Source organism: Podarcis vaucheri, assembly GCF_965113315.1.
Source record: "Podarcis vaucheri genome assembly, chromosome: 2".
In the NCBI taxonomy this organism is placed as follows: domain Eukaryota; kingdom Metazoa; phylum Chordata; class Lepidosauria; order Squamata; family Lacertidae; genus Podarcis; species Podarcis vaucheri.
Genome location: NC_138760.1, coordinates 76,665,983 through 76,683,185, shown reverse-complemented (window position 1 = coordinate 76,683,185; position 17,203 = coordinate 76,665,983). Strand labels below are relative to the sequence as shown.

The 17,203-nt window shown below is 41.0% G+C and overlaps 1 protein-coding gene across 4 annotated transcripts in view; it reads right to left on the bottom strand.

Moving 5' to 3' along the window:
* BSN (bassoon presynaptic cytomatrix protein) overlaps positions 1–17,203 on the bottom strand; it is a 208,085-nt gene that overhangs the window by 159,596 nt on the left and 31,286 nt on the right. The window lies entirely within an intron of this gene.

Below are 17,203 nucleotides of genomic sequence, written 5' to 3'. Positions count from 1 at the left end.
GGGCCTCCAGAGTCTGCCTGTCTCCTCCCACTCAGCCGCCCTACAGCTGGTGGGGAGGCAGTGGGCGAACTGTCTGGGCAGTGCGGAGCCTGCGTGTGCCCAAGCCACTGCGTCTCTCCCAGGAGAGGGTCTGCGCGCACTGCAGACCCTGCAGTGAGTGTCGCCCGGCATTTTGTCACCCCCCTCATTGTTGACACCCGGGGCAGAAGAAGAAGAAGAAGAGTTTGGATTTGATATCCCGCCTTTCACTCCCCTTCAGGAGTCTCAAAGCGGCTAACATTCTCCTTTCCCTTCCTCCCCCACAACAAACACTCTGTGAGGTGAGTGGGGCTGAGAGACTTCACAGAAGTGTGACTGGCCCAAGGTCACCCAGCAGCTGCATGTGGAGGAGCGGAGACACGAACCCGGTTTCCCAGATTACGTGACTACCGCTCTTAACTACTACACCACACCAGACCAGCCCTACCACACACCCCTTCCTCTGCCCCTGAGTTCAAGCATGAACACAGCCTAAGCGGGAGCACAGCAGCCCTGTGTGCTGCCAAGGAGGCCACCTACAAGTATGAGTGAGACTTAGTTTAGTGGCACTATTCAGCTCAGTATTCTCCAATGCACTGGCTTATCTGGGAAAACTTGTTCAATGAATGGCCAACCCTGGCAGCAGCATGTGAAAATCATGTAGTACTATGTATACCCAGAGAACATGACTTGCACACTGCTGCCAGGTTGGTCGTTGACTGAAAAGATTAAGCTTTACTACATTCTACAACCTTTCAAAGCTCTGGAAAGCAAACACAGCAGCATCTCAGAGGCAAGATGGAAAGGTTCAGCCTTCCTCACCAGACATATATGGTTGACTGAAAGCAAGACACATTTTCACTCAATACATGTGAAACCCCTAGATACAAAGTGAAAACTGTGACATGCCTTGGCTAAGTACTAACAAATGAAACATTCTCCCCATGAGAGAGATACCCAGTGACACAATAATATCTGAATCAAGTTAATTAAAGAGGCTTTATGGGAGCTGCAAATCTTTTGATTCTTTGAATCCCCAGGACACCATGTGACTGTACAAATATTAATATATAACACACTGTTGGATAATCACAGTTCATAAACTGGAGATTTTCTTAGGCAAGCAGTTGCAGTCCTAAAAAGCAGCGCAGTCAAGAAAGGTTTACAATACAGGAAAATAATAGCTGAGAATTTCAGAGTAAGGCTGAGACAGTTAGGGCAGCAGCAATGCATATAGTTGCTCTTCTAACCCAAGAAACCCAAAGCATGTATTAAATCCCACCATTTTAATCCTATCCTCCCAATCTCCCTGAACTCTTACTGCTTGCCAGCCCCCCTGGTCCCAAACGATTTCCAAACTGAGGATCCTCAGCCCATGATTAAGTACCAGTTCATCTTCTGGGGCTAAAGAGCTGGAGGAGTCACACATTTGGGCCCTGGCAGTTCTAGAACTGTTGAAATGCTACTGCTGATACAAAGACTTCAAGGGGTGCAAGTGTGACGATCTTTGCAACTGATCACTCCGAAAGAAACGGATTCTACTTTTTCATTCAACCTTGGGAAACTTGCCCTTCTGGTTCTTTACCCACAGACCTAATACTATGTGAATCAGAGCAGAATGCACAACCATTTTAGTTTCAACATTTCATAGCTTTGAAAGGCTGCAAGCAGACTTTTCAAAAATGAGGAGGTGAGGTAAAACCTTTCTCACCACTGAGAAAACAAACCAACCAATAAGGCAGTAGCAGAGTCAGGAACAAAAAAGGCTGCCATTTTCATCCATCTGCCAGAGACACTTATTTGACAACACCAGTTTGAAAATGGATGAAGAGATACACAAAATAGCTTACAATTACAGATATCCTTCACTTCCTATATAATTTTTCAAAATCAACTATTACAAAAATGCAGTACTGCATTAATAAAATGGTTCATCAGTAGTGAAAAGGCTGCTGCCCAGTAGGAGAGCAATGCTTTGTATGCAGAATGGTCCTGAGTTCAATCTTCAGTTAAAGATATCAGATAGCAATGCTCAAAAACACCACCGCCTGAGACCCTGAAATGTTGCCTGTAAAAACAGACAATGTTATGCAATATGAACCAATGCCTCAGTGAAAAACAGCTGTGTATGTGCCAGTGAATTATGTGTGTAGAATGTATTAATTTTCCCTGCTTTCTGGGACAATTGCTTCTTGTGTTCACGGTTGCTTCTTGTGTTCCTTTTACACTGGTACAAAAATCACAACAATAAAAATAGGCTGCCTCAGGAAGAGAGAGAGAGAGAGAGAAGAAAAACTGGAGGAAATGCTTCATAATCAATCAAAACAGCCTCTGCCTTGATATATGCAAAAGGAGAAAGCTAAATCCCTGTGATTTTCAGTACTCAACCAACCACATCTGTGTGTCAAAAAGCATCTGCAAAGCAACTGGTAGCTATATACCAATCTGTGAAACAGCACACTTATCAGAGATGCTTCCAGTGACGCTGACGCAGCAGTTAGTAATTGCTTTACTTAGCAGGAGAGCTGAAAAGGCTGCACTAAGACAGCAGCACTAGGTGAGATTGAACTAGATGTTCCAGCTCAAAGTGTTGTCATCTCTGCAAGCAACACCCCACCCAACTGTACCTGACAACTGCCCAGTTTGTCTACATCTGAAAAGGAAGCTAGAGAAGGTTTGGAGAATTTGGTGCAGAAAAACTGGGGAGGAAAGGGGTAAGTACCCCTATTCACCTGCTGCATCTCCATTCAAACTTTACTGATCACAAACTGACTAACAAGGCTGTATTAAATGCAAATGTCTGTGATTTGTTGTTTACCTTGATAAGGCTTCCAGAAGAAAAATATATATTGGCCCCTCAACCCACCCCCTGCAAGCCTATTAACTTCATTCATTCTTCATTCTATTGATTTAGTATCTTAAAATGGCACAACTGAAATGAACACAATACAGACATCTTTTGCATGACTGGCAACTCACTCCTATAAATGTTTACTTGGAAGGATCATTGAGTTCAACAGGACTCACTGCCAGGTCAGTATGCATTAAGACTGCAACCTAAACCAGTCTTTAAATCATAATCAAGGCTATAGGTTTCTGTGCAACCCCATTTGTAGTCCAAAGATGAGAAACTGTGTGACTTATGAAAAAATGCAAGAATTGTCCAATAAAGTCACTATTTACAAAAAAAAACCTACCCACAGAAAATCATACCTACTAAGCAGTGCTTTTTTTCTTTTAAAAAAAAAGTTTGGGGGTACTCTCAGTTTCCTACTCATATTGAAATACTGCCCCTTAATGAGGCCAAACTTAGATTCACGAAATGTTTAGGTGTAGGCGTACCCCTGCGTATCCCCAGGAAAAAAGCACTGCTACTAACCATGATATACAGTTGTATGTAAGAGGGTTCCATAACTCTGAAAGCAGAATTAAACCCATCCTAGTCCCAGTGATTTTAAAGGCCTGGCTTCCTGCTACAGCTTCCCCATCCTATAATCACTAACCAACAGAAATCAATTTTATAGGGGCTGAACTTTTAGAGGGGGAACTTCCAGAAAACAGAGCTAATAAAGAATGCCCCCCCACCCTGCGCGCGCGCACACACACACACACACACATTCAGAAACTAGACAGCACAACACCTCTGTTATCTGAGAGCAGGTCTTCCAATCAAGACACTGAGCTGTCAATTATAATCTGCAAAACGTTCCTCCAGCAACCCAGCCCAAGGCAAAAGGACAACCCTTCCAGTTCATTAAGAAATACTTCTTGTGTGATTTGATGCCTCACTAGATCCCATTTAGATGTTCTTTGTCCTTTGGCTCCTGGAAAAAACCAAAAGGTCTGAGCACATGCGTGCATGCAGGTCTTTCTTCGCTGCTTTGCAAGCAAGAAATGTAGGAAAGTCTGCCCACAGTGAGTGTAGATGTATTCTCTGCAGTTCTAGGCTTCTTTCCCTTTGCTGTCTTAAAAAAATTGCAGCCAACACAGCACACCTTCAACATCAGCCCTCTCAATCAAGACAACAGCATTTAGGGTGCTTTTTGGTGCTGTGCTGAAAAGGGCCATGGGACAGGCACGTGAATAAACAAGAAGCCTCAGGGCCCTGGCTAGTCACTCTTTGTCTTTCTCAGAATTAAAATAGCAACTTGAGAGGGAGGAGGGTGGCCTGAAGGCAACAAGGATCACTGGTGCTCAAAATTGTTTTCATTCACTGGTACCTTATGCCTGAAGCAGAAGCAAACACATAAAGACATTGGATTTTTGTACAGGAGGGGGGGAGGGAGTTTAGCTGGAGGGTACAATTCTGATGCTTTACACAATAGATATTATACTAGAAAGAGCAAACGGCTCTGAGTAAACAGACTTACATTTTATAACCTTAGCGCATGTCGGCATCAAGATATTCACACAAAACAGTGTTAGTCTGTGTGGGTCCACATATTTACACATCCCTCCCAAGCTGAAGGCCGCAACACAAGTCTCTTCAGGGCCTCCTTTTACAAACAATGCTGCTACTTCTCAGCGTACAGGCAAAAAGTCTTCTGGCCTACTGCAGTACAATGTAGAAGAAGAAGAGTTTGGATTTGATATCCCGCCTTTCACTCCCCTTCAGGAGTCTCAAAGCAGCTAACATTCTCCTTTCCCTTCCTCCCCCACAACAAACACTCTGTGAGGTGAGTGGGGCTGAGAGACTTCACAGAAGTGTGACTGGCCCAAGGTCACCCAGCAGCTGCATGTGGAGGAGCGGAGACGCGAACCCGGTTCCCCAGATTACGAGACTACCGCTCTTAACCACTACACCACACTGGCTCTCTATGTACTGACAGAGGCTGCTTTGCAGCTCCTTCCTGAAAACGGAATGCATCTTAGAATTTGAACTCATTGCCCCGCCATGGGCGCACTATTGTTTTCACCTTGCTGTACTTCCCCACATAAAGCTGTCTACATTAACACAGCTAATATCAGGCTACTGAGAGCTGGAGGCCAACCATTAGCTGATTTTGTTAAAATTATACTGTAGTTAAATATTGCCCCTCAACAAAGAATCACAGGACAGTTTACAGTATAAAAACGCAAAAATACACAACGTAATAACAAACAAAACAATAGCCGTCCCCCCATACAGATTATTATTCACATGAAAAGCACACATTGTAAAACACCTCTCAATTTTCACAGGCAAGCTAAAGGTTGTGGCTTGGGAGCAGGCCAGAGGGAAGACCTAACTTCAGTTTGACATTGGGATCACGGTATCCCTTTAACAGGATCCTGGGGGCGGTGCTTTGTCCTGATGCCCGAAAAGGGGCTGATGGACCATAGCTCACCAAAATGGTGATCTTAAGGGTGGGGCCACCCTGATTTGATGTACGTGTGACAGGGTGACCCTTAACCTTGGTTAACCCTGTCAAGTATCTATCAGCAATTCGGCTGGTTGATGTTAGGCTACACACACAATGCTGATGCCAAAACCTGCTAACATCTGTAATCAATAAAATTGTGGCCTGTAACATCCCAATATTGTTGTCTTGTGGTTTGTTGCAACTAATATCATAACTGCCCTGTCCCACCCATATCTCCACTGGGCCTGGGCCAGCAAAACATTTATAGGGCTGAAGCTTCCAGTTTACAGATTCTCTCTTCCTCATGCTCGTTTACCATATAGAGTTCTTCCAGTTATAAATTCAGGAATAATTATTCCCTTAGAGAATTGTTTTCAGCTTTGAAATTTTGTTGGAAGGCTACAGGTAAAGTTCATAACATTGTCTATTGTTTGGCTGCAGCTTGCTGTTTATTTTATTTATTTTTAATATTGCATTGTTATGTTGTTATGTACTCAGCAGTATCTTGGGAAGAGCGATCTTGGCTGCCATCCAAACAGCAGCTTCTGAGGAACTCCTGAAACAAAAATATGTGCCAGAGATTTTAAACAAGGTTATCTATACTACTGGATAACAACATTAGTTGTATTTCTGCATGAAATCTGTACAGTAAATCTATGGATGCATAGGATTTCTGTATCTATTCATCGCATTGATAGGCATATCAGCCTTAATGATTCATATTGTTAGCTCAACCTTGCTGAAATTTAGTTCTGTATTGTTTCATATTTCCATTCACACAAGAGTCTCTGGTTGCTTATTGGGTGTTACATATATTTATTTTATAGCTTGAATTTTTCATTGTCCATATGTCTTATCATTAATTGATTATTCATGTTACATTTTGCTCCATGACTTGGTCATTTTCCATATAAAATTGCCATTTGCTACATGGGCGTAGCCAAGATTTTTGTTGGGGGGGAAGGACTTATGTTGGGGGAGCAGAATCATCGTGATTGGTCAGTTAGTTAAGTATTTCTATTGTTTTACTTGATCTAGGGGGCCAGCTGCCCATCCCTGCCCCCTCTTGGCTACGTCCATAGTCTGCTGAAAACTTCACCAGAAATGGTTACTGTAGAACTTGTCGTGGAGTCATAAACAGAAGATTATTGAGTACAAGCCAGAAATATTCAGCTATGGCAGAGAAACTCTCAAGACAAAAATCCTTAAATCATTAATTAATTTCAGAGACAGAAAATGAAATAGAATCAGATGGTATTCATATTATCTTATGTAAAATGCAAATTGTGTTCTCCAGCATCCTGCTAGAAACATTTTGTGCAAAATGTGCAAAAGAACCTCACAAAATAATAAAAAATAGAGAGCAGGGAAGAGTTCTTTCTCTATAGGTTGCATTAAAATTTAAGTTTTTATTTTGGCTCTTAACTGAACTTTGGTCAGATCACACAGAGAGGCCCCTGATAATAACAAAAATCTGTTCACATATGACTGAATTAGAAATCTCTCAAAGTTGCCCAAGCACTGTTTGTTTTGTTTAGTTACTCAGTGAGCACTACAACATATATACTGAGTACAGTGGTACCTCGGGTTAAGTACTTAATTCGTTCCGGAGATCTGTTCTTAACCTGAAACTGTTCTTAACCTGAAGCACCACTTTAGCTAATGGGGCCTCCTGCTGCCACCATGCCGCCGGAGCCCGATTTCTGTTCTTATCCTGAAGCAAAGTTCTTAACCCGAGGTACTATTTCTGGGTTAGCGGAGTCTGTAACCTGAAGCGTATGAAACCTGAAGCATATGTAACCTGAGGTACCACTGTACTATGAAAATCAGTTCAACCACTCTGTCCAATTCCTCAGGATTTGTTTGCACAGATTTACATTTCCCCAGTATGCTCCTACGGACATCCTGGGGAAACAAAGCAGGATTGATTGACCTCCTCAACCTTGCACCCCCATGTGGATCTTTGAAAAGATGCCCCTCCCCAAATCGCTAAATCTGTTACTAAGCTATGACCACCCCAACTCTTCTAGGCAACAGGAAACTTTTTGACTTATCTTATAAAAGCAAAATACAAGTAGCATGAAATATGGCCATATGGTTAAGCATACTGAGGCCTATCCAAGGCCTATGATTACAGTTAAATAGTAATTGGCTAATTTTAAGGAATACAAAATCACAAGACAATTCAAAGTATAAAAGGAAACTGGCTATTACAAAATATGACTAAAAGCAGACCCAAAAACAACAGCACCAGGCTGGAGAAAGTGCAAAGCATAGTTACAGAATTCCTAGTAGTCCTTCTTCAGGCAAATTCAATGCATATACTGAGATATCCCTGGCCAGCTTTTCTCCCCCCCCCCCCCTTTTTTAAAGCATCATCAAATACCTAGATAACTTGAAGATTTGGCATTATTTCTCTTGTGTACTGCTTTTCTTGAACTATGCTTACAGATAATGCCTTCTGTTATGTTGGATGGCACATACAAACAGGTTCCTATCTCCCAATGGATTTGTATTTGTAATTTGAATCAAACAGAGAATGTAATTCACTATGTACTGAAATATCCCTCATATGATTGGTCAAGGGGAAATACTTGAGAAATAACCTAGCTTAAATAACCTATTTTGATTAGTAAATCATCTGCTTATTAGAATAGACTTACCCTTTTGTCAATTATTGTCAGTGCTGCATGCCTTAGCAGCAAGGAAATCTCAAGTGGAAGAAATGGAAAAGATCAGGGCAGTTAATGTAGGGGACTCCTAAGCAGATAACAAATCCGTTTGGTTCAGTTTAAATTGAGATATTATTGTTCTAGATCTCCCTCACTCACACACAATTGTATTTTAGTATTTTTCCCCTATAATGTAATTAGTTTGATGAAACTTTTATATTGAACCTTTATCTACTTTTATCAACGGCTAGTATAATATGACTGATGAATGAATGACAGGTTGCTGTGCATAATTTTTGCTCCCTGAAACATCCAAAATCTGGAGAAGTGAGTACAGTGGTACGTCGGGTTAAGAACTTAATTCGTTCTGGAAGTACGTTCTTAACCTGAAACGGTTCTTAACCTGAGGTACCACTTTTCCTAATGGGGCCTCCCGTTGCCGCCTCACCGCTGGAGCACAATTTCTGTTCTCATCCTGAAGCAAAGTTCTTAACCCGAGGTACTATTTCTGGGTTAGCGGAGTCTGTAACCTGAAGCGTCTGTAACCTGAAGCGTCTGTACCTGAGGTACCACTGTATTCTGACTGGGATTTGTGTTCCAATCCACAAACAAATTTGGGAATGTCAGATCAAGCTGGTCACCTGCAAAAAGTGGAACAAACAAATTCCTTCTCCATCCCCAGCTGACACATCACCAAAAACCTCTGATGACCTGCTAGAAGTTTCCTCTGACCCTTCCGTCAGCTCGTTTGCTTGGAGATAGCAGTTGAACTGAGAAAGGTATGAGTCCCATGTTTCAAAGGCTGGGACAAATGGCAGTAGAGGCATGAGTGAAGCCATGGCTCCGATGGTGATGTGGAGGGCGAAGGATGGAACCCAGTGCCCTAGCCAGTACGGTCAGCTCTGAATTGGGTTCTGGTCAGTGATTTCGCTCAGTGTTTCAGCTCAGTGATTCCACTCAGTGAGTGTCCGAATCTGGCTGTGCTCTGATGTCCATCCATCCCACCTTTGTCACCAATATTAAAAAGTGGGTGGACATAGCAGACGACACAGAGATGTCTCCAAGTTCTTCTTTATAAGTAAGCTGGAACTGAACTGAACTGAACTGAACTGCTCAGCCGGCCTGCTTTTATAGGCAGCCGGCTGTCAACATTGTAACAACAACAACAACCCAGGGTTTCCCGCCTAAATTAACTGATGTGGACCTGAGTGAAAACTATATACACAATACCCCTGGTGGCCAGGGTGAGAACTTCAGTACATAACATATATGGAATAGCATGATGTAAAGAATAGAATCCTGTGGGTCCCCATAAGGCTGTGGCCCCACACCTACCTTCTGGAAACACCCAGTCAAAGCACAGTACTTCCTAACCCTAAATCAGTCAGAAATCCAAGGAGGATGTCATAGCCAATGGTATCTAAGGCCAGCAAAACCAACAGGGATGCAGTCTCTTTGTCTGGCTCCTGGTAGAGGTCTTCCACCAAAGTAAGGCTGCTTTGGTCCCAAGCTAGGCCTGAATCAGATTGGAAAAGATCTAAATAATGTATCATCAATATCATTAAATTTCTTTATTGCTTTCCAAATTGTTCAGGCCTATAAAGGCTGGTTGTTAGGTTAGCTTTACCTAAACAGAACTTGTGCTGACTTATAATAAATCATATTTTAAGTAAGGTAAAAATCACAGTGATGCAGGCATCCAAATCTGTATCACAACTAACAGATGCTTTGTGTATACACTATGCTTTTAAAGCAAATCTGAAACACATTTCCCCTCTCAAAGAATTACGAGCACTGTAATTTGTTAAAGGTTGCTGGGAATTGTAACTCTATGAGGGGTAAACTACAGCCCTCAGAATTCTTTGAGGTGGGAAATGTGCTTTGAAGGTATACTGTGCACACAGCCATTCCTTATACACAATACAGCCAAGCCGTACACCCATCCCTCCCGAGATCGAAACCTACATATGCTTAAGTAACATGAGAACTGGGTCTAAAAAGATTATGTCAGGGGAAACCTATTAATTTGTGTACCAGCTGCCTCACTTGGGCAAGCTGCTTTAGTAAACCCAGGAGTGCCACCATTTTCAGTCTCCTGCAGAGCTTCTTAATGTACTCTGTGTGACATTTCCAAGGATTACAGCCAGCCACTCTGTAGTGGAAATTATTGCATCATATGGACAAACCACACAGCATCTTCTTGTTAAGAACGATTCCTCTCCCAATATGCACATGATAATATGCAAACAAAACTGCAAGGTGGACAAAGACACTGCCTACGTCTGCTACCTGTGTCTATCCTCCTTCTCGCCCTCTTTGAAAAGGCTTCCCTCAGGTAATATATTTTATAAATCCTGATTCTTTCTGCAAGGTTGAATTATGTACAGCGACAAGAACTTCTGCTTTACCAGGACAGTGTTTCTACTAGCTGCCTGGTAGTGACTATTAAATTGGAAGAGCTCTGTAGCTGACTATGATGCAGAGGCCAGAACCGTGACTGATGCAAGCAGTGTCTGCGCCACTCTGATAAGAACATTAGATGTTCCTGAATAATCTCGTCTTTGCTCAACATTAAAGCTGGTATGTTTACTGTTTCTGGCTTGTGAGAGAGAGAGAGAGAGAGAGAGAGAGAGAGAGAGAATACCATTCATCATATCCATTAGAAGTGAAGGAAATGCCAAGAAACAGGGTAGAATAACATTTCTTTCTACTGTCCACTGTGCTTCTCTCTGCACATATGCATGGTTGTGGCAGAAAGCCAATGGTAAATTACTTGTCAAACTAGAAGTTACTCATCCTAGTCTTGGGAGGTGAAGGGGTTCAAGCTTAATTTCTTAAATTCTGTTTATACAAGGAGGGAAACTTCAGCTTGGACTTACTTAAAATACCCGTTCCATGACCCAAGGTTATGGACACACTCTAAAACCAGAAAGAGACATCCTTTGAAAATGCACCAGAAATTGGAAGAAAAAAGATGCACTACTATTAATTCCCCATAGCAGCAGCAAGACACTTGGAGATTATGCCTCCTCATTGCAGCATTTCTAACTGAGATGCCTATAAAAGTTTTGTTTCCTGGAAGCACAGAGTGCAAGGACTTAAACAATCAATTTTATTAGATGACCCCGAGTTTTAGTCTTTTGGCAGAGGGAGAAATCTGCTCCCAATCAATTTTATTCACACTGTCTCCCCCCCCCCTTAACAGCCTCAACCAAACACATTAGCCTTTTGTCAGAAACAAGGTGCTCTTTTTATGATGGGGCAGAGAGATCTGCACTCAGTATTTATTTATTTGTCATTTATTAGTCAAGATTTATTCCACTCTCTTCAAGTATCAGGGCATCTCATCATAAAATATTAAAAACAATATGAAGTAAATAATACATAAAATATGTTAAAAATAGCAAATCTATAAAAGCAACATAAAATATAATCCAAGCAAAAGAGATCGCCAGGAAAATAAAAGGTCTTTGCCTGGTGACAGAAAGACATCAGAGTGGGTGCCAGGTGATCTTCTGGGAGTGTGTTCCAAAGCCAGGGCTCCACCATTGAAAACGCCCACTATCCAGTAGTGACCCACCAGAGCCCAAATGGCCAAGTACAGACAGACTCATGTGGAGATAGACAATCATTCACAGTATAGAGCCACTCCATGTATTTGCATATTTGACATCCAGCCCTTTAGAATGTTGGCATGTGTTTTAATCTGGATTTTAATCTTATTGTGGACTTTAACTATTTTTGAATGTTTTAAATGATAATTTTATTTCATTTTTGTAATAAACTTAAATGCAATACAATCAAGTGGTATATAAATCTTGTGAAATATGTAACATATATAAATAAATAAGATGAACACACTGGTTTCATATGGAAATTTGTAGTACAAACCTACATCCTTTAGGCCAGGGGTCAGCAAACTTTTTCAGCTGTGGGCCGGTCCACCATCCCTCAGACCATGCGGTGGCCCATTTTTGGGGGGGAAATGAACAAATTCCTATGCCCCACAAATAACCCAGAGATGCATTTTAAATAAAAGCACACATTCTACTCATGTAAAAACACCAGGCAGGCTCCACAAATAACCCAGAGATGCAGTTTAAATAAAAGGACACATTCTACTCATGTAAAAACATGCTGATTCCTAGACCGTCCGTGGGCCGGATTGAGAAGGCGATTGGGCTGCATCCGGCCCCCAGACCTTAGGTTGACTACCCCTGCTTTATTTTTGATTCAAAATAGTCACAGGACCTATAAAAGTGACATTTCAAAATCAAAACTTAAAATTTCTTGTTTTTACAGTCCACTTAACACTCCTTTGAAATAAAGGCAGATGTCTCAGACATGACTAGTGAATACAACTGGAAATGTCATCTGTTTTAGTCTAAGATGCCTAATATAATTCCCGATTTTCTGTTCTCTTATAGCTTTGCTCATTAACACAACTACTTCTGCTGGCTCAACATACTTAATCTCTGCCTGTTTTTTTGAAAGCTTGAAGAAAAACAGCTCAGTTCCGCAGACAAGAAGTAAGGAAAATAAATAGTTCTCTAGTTCTCTTAATACAATGCCAGAGATGCTTTTAAATCAGTCTAGTGCCCTGGACATGGAGGCACAGGGTAAGACAATTGCCTCTACCTGTAGAATGTATTAATATCTCATTCCTCCTTATTGAAAATATGCTGAGAGTAATAGCTTAACCAAGACTGAATAATGATTTTCAGTGAGAATTCTGGGGAACAAGCTACAGATACATACAACTGCATGTAACAATACTTCAGTAGCTTCTTCTTGTAATGAAAAGCGATTATGGAAAAGGTTTTTTTTTTTCTTATATCCCAAGAAAAATATATTTACAACGATCAGACTACTTCCTCCTTTCAGGTTGCTGGAACCAATCTGTCTTAATGAGCCATTAGACACCCTACCAGGCTTTGCCCCTCAAATGTTTTCATCCAAGATGGTCAGCGCTGGCACACAAGTGGTAGGCCATGTGTATCTCCACATAATGTGGAGTGGGGGAACGGATGCATTGTCTAACTGGTTCCCCACCATACATTATTCTGCTGCCACTCCCCACTGCAGTTCATTTCCCCACTATGGGGCTCCAGAATGCTGGAGTTTTGTTATGTACATTTTCATGTAATGTGCCCTTTAGAGTATTTTCTTTCTTCCCCAGTGTTTTAAATGAAACGTTTCAAGTTACAAACTGTCAAGATTTGCAAAAGCAAAACAAACAAATCACTGAAGAGCTACAGTATGTTGGGGGGAAACAAAGAACTTTATCCAGGATTTGAGAATATGTACTGCAAAGGACATGCCCAAAATATAGTAAGCTTTCTTTGCATTTGTAGAAATCAAATTTCATTTCTTAGTATTTTAAGTTATATTGAAGTATGCATCTGGAGCTCTCTTTTTTTGCACCTCAGAACACTAGAAATACTGGATGGTGGATTTACAGTGCAAGCAGCTATTTGCAGATCCAGGTATGTATGTGGGTATGCTTTGCAGAAACTCTGATTCACACCATTCTACGCCAATGTACTTAGTTGCAATGACTAGAGTGTCTAAATGGTGAGCAGATATATATCTCACTGGCTCACCTGTGAATCTGTCGCTATGGAGTCAGTCTTAAAACAGCTGAACATATTGCGGTTTGTCAGTTAAAGCCACCTAGGTTTCAGTTCTCAAGTCACTAGTGCCAATGGTTGACATTAGGGGTTCTGCTGATACAAATATGAATTTGCTTTTCATTAGAAACAACTGAGATAATTCTAATGGCAGATATCACAAATGCATGCTTCAACAGCTGCCTAAAACTATGCATTTGGAATCTTGGCACATCTGGCTATCCTTGTTCAAGGCTCTTCCCGCTGCCCTTGGCAAAGCAGCAATTGCAAAGACGAAAGCATGCTGTTTTTAATACATCCAAAGTTGTTGCCTTTGCTACCTGCTGCTTTAATTACTTTTCACCCCCATGTTCCCTCTCCCACACTGAAAGCCACACGCCTACATCCTTTGAAGAAAGCGTAAAGTTTCAATCTGAAACGCCCATACTGTTTATCATACCTCTTAAACGTTGCAGAACTCCTGCTTAGTCTTGCTCACTCCTTCTATCGGAGGCAGAACATGTGGATGACACAATCTAAAGAGGACTGTCGGTAGAACTAATTGCCTTATTCGTTGTGAATAATGTATCCAACACATTTTTATTAGCACTTGCTTCATCTTTTTGTTTAGTTAAAACACTCCTTTCATTATTCTCCCCCACTCTGTAAATGAGAGGAGGGAACCAGAGCAGGAGAGGAAGGAGCAATTGGAACTGTTTGCACATAAAGCAACAGCACATAAAGGTTCTGAACATTTGTACACTGTGTTAGTGGGGATAACTTGTTGTTTCTCTTTAATAGAATGATAGCATAATCCTATACTTCTCTATTTAGAAATCAGTCCTGCTCTGCTGAAACCTACTGCCAAGTATCTGGGTGTATGGCATTGCAGTCAGAGAAATGAAGTTGAGAAATATGCCATTATGTAAAAGGCTTGTTAGCCTGCAGTTCCTTCTCAATAAAAGAGATGATGAAAATGAGGGAACAGAAAATAAATACCGAATTAGAGAAGACTTAAAAGAACAGGTATATTTAGAAGTCAGATACTGCAGCAGATATAAAAAGAAAGCCAGATGCTTATTTATTTCTTGAATAAAAGAGTAAGAAGATGAAAATGCAACAAGATGAAATCTCAATTAGCGGATATTGCCCTCTGGAATTCAACGCAGCATGGGAAAAGGGTTTAGTATAACTTACAAAACCATTCACAAACATTTTCAGACTGGTTTATAGTTTATAATTACAGCACCGGTAAGGCAAACTATGTCTTACCAAGATGGTGCGAATGTGTGAGCTCCTGCAGAGGAGCTCACTTCAACTTTGCTCATCCTGACCATTTTTTACTGCCATGCTGAACTAAGCCAAGGTTTGGCTTAATGTGTTGTCCACACCCAGGCTCACGGTAGCCTCCTCATTACCTATGGACAGCAGCCAAGAAAAAACTTTTAACAAAATGTTTGATAAAGGATGTAAAGAGGGTATAATCAATTTGAAGAAGGGCATTATCAAGGTAAGCTTAGGCCATAAACCATGCTTTTTAAGGGGATAAAATTCTGCCCACATATATAACATTATTCTTTGCTGCATCATGTCAGAGTAGGTTAATTCTGAATATAAACAAAAAATAATTACTGGCCAAAGGTCAAATCAAGAAGACAATAGTTTGAATCTACATTGCTCCTCCATTCACACAAGGAAAGGAGTGATTTCCACCAACCAACCCCCCTCTTATCTACAGCCCCACCCCATAACATCCTTTCCTGAGAGTTCCCTAACCCCCAGCAGCAGATTTCTGTGGAGCACAATGTGCTACAAAGCGAAGCGGGAGGCAGAAAAGCCATTTTGTAAAAGTGAATGCTATTCCATTTACAGAAGGAAAGAGATGTTCCAAACCCATATGAATGAATAAAAAGTTATACAACAGCACTTTCAGTTGCATAAAAACCTATCATCGCTGCAGTCAACTGCTATAACACAGAGAAACACAAAACCCTGGCCTAACATCAAAGTTGATGTTTAATCCTTGAAACAAATTTTAACAAGCATGGTTCAGATTATTTTTATTATTATATTAATCACACAAAAAGTGATCTGAAATCAATTTTATAAGAAATTCAGAAAAAATATGCAACTATAGGAATATATGGTTAAAAAAGATCAGGTTCATTCATACTGTTGTTTAATGTGGGTAGTAAGCTTCCTAAATCTCCATTAATTCTCCATTGTCCATATGACATTCTCCCTCTGGACAATGGAGAATTAATGAAGGTACAGAAAGCTGACTGTCCATATTAAACAACAGTATGGGTGGCACCCCTGTTTCTTCTGCTGTTGATGTGGTTTTTATGACTATGTGTGCTGCTTTTGGGTTTCTCCCCCAATTTTATTGTACTTTCATTCTAAACCAGCTTACATTGATTTTATTATAGAAAACGATATAAATGTTCAGATAAAATTTAAAAGCCCTCTTTATACTGCACCCAAAATGTCACTTTTTGTTCTCTTCTTTTTTACATTCTGTGGCTGCATCTAAGGCTGATGTTTCATTCACTAACTAGTATGGCTAGCTATAGAATCATAGAGTTGGAAGGGGCCCGGGGGTGATTAGTCCAGCCCCCTGCAATGCAGGAATCTCAACTAAATCCTCCATGACAGACGGCCATCCAACCTCTGCTTAAAAACCTCCAAGGAAGGAGAGTCCACCAGCACTCAGAGGAGTCTGTTCCACTGTCAAACAGCTCTTACTGTCAGAATGCTCTTCCTGATATTTAGTCAGAATCTCCTTTCCTGTATTTTGAACCTATTGGTTCAGGTCCTAGCCTCAACTGAACAGATATAAGAGTCAGCAGCATTCTTCTCAAAACTAAAACAATTAAGCCTGACATGATTCAAAAGTGATGCTACCATAGTTGGGAAAACAGATCCTACCTGGGTTCAGAATGAGCAATAGCTTGATTAATCAACTATCTAAGCACAGAGCAATGAAAGAAAATATGGTTCCTCTCATGCAAAGAAAAATTAAATGCCAAGTGGGTGTAAATACCTTGAAGATTGCACTTAATTTGTAGTTCCCTAAATTATCAACATTCCAAGTAGCAAAGCAATGTCAAAGGATGTTCATAACCTTGCTAACACTCCTAAGCAAATCCATGCTCAAGCATCATGATTAATTATCAGGCATTGGAGAACCTGGTAAACACAGCACTTAAAGCATGCACTTGTGGAACAATTTAAATCAACTCATCATACTTCCATGGATGCAAAAAAAGTTTGCTAAACTGTGTTTAACACAGACTGGAATACAGAATCTGAGCTATTCAAACAAGCAGTGAATCAAGTTTGGGAAGGATCCCAATAATTTTCTAGTCCTACCATCAGCTGAAAAAGTAGAGGATGATTTCTCAAACCTCAAAGAGACTCCTATTTGCTTTAGACGGAGCTTCTCCCACCCACCCACCCACTCATGAAAACCACCAGTAAAACTCACTCCCATCTGAATTATTTCTTCCCTGGCAGAAATAATTTAAAACTTTATGCCCCATGTTCTGGATTGGGGGCTCTA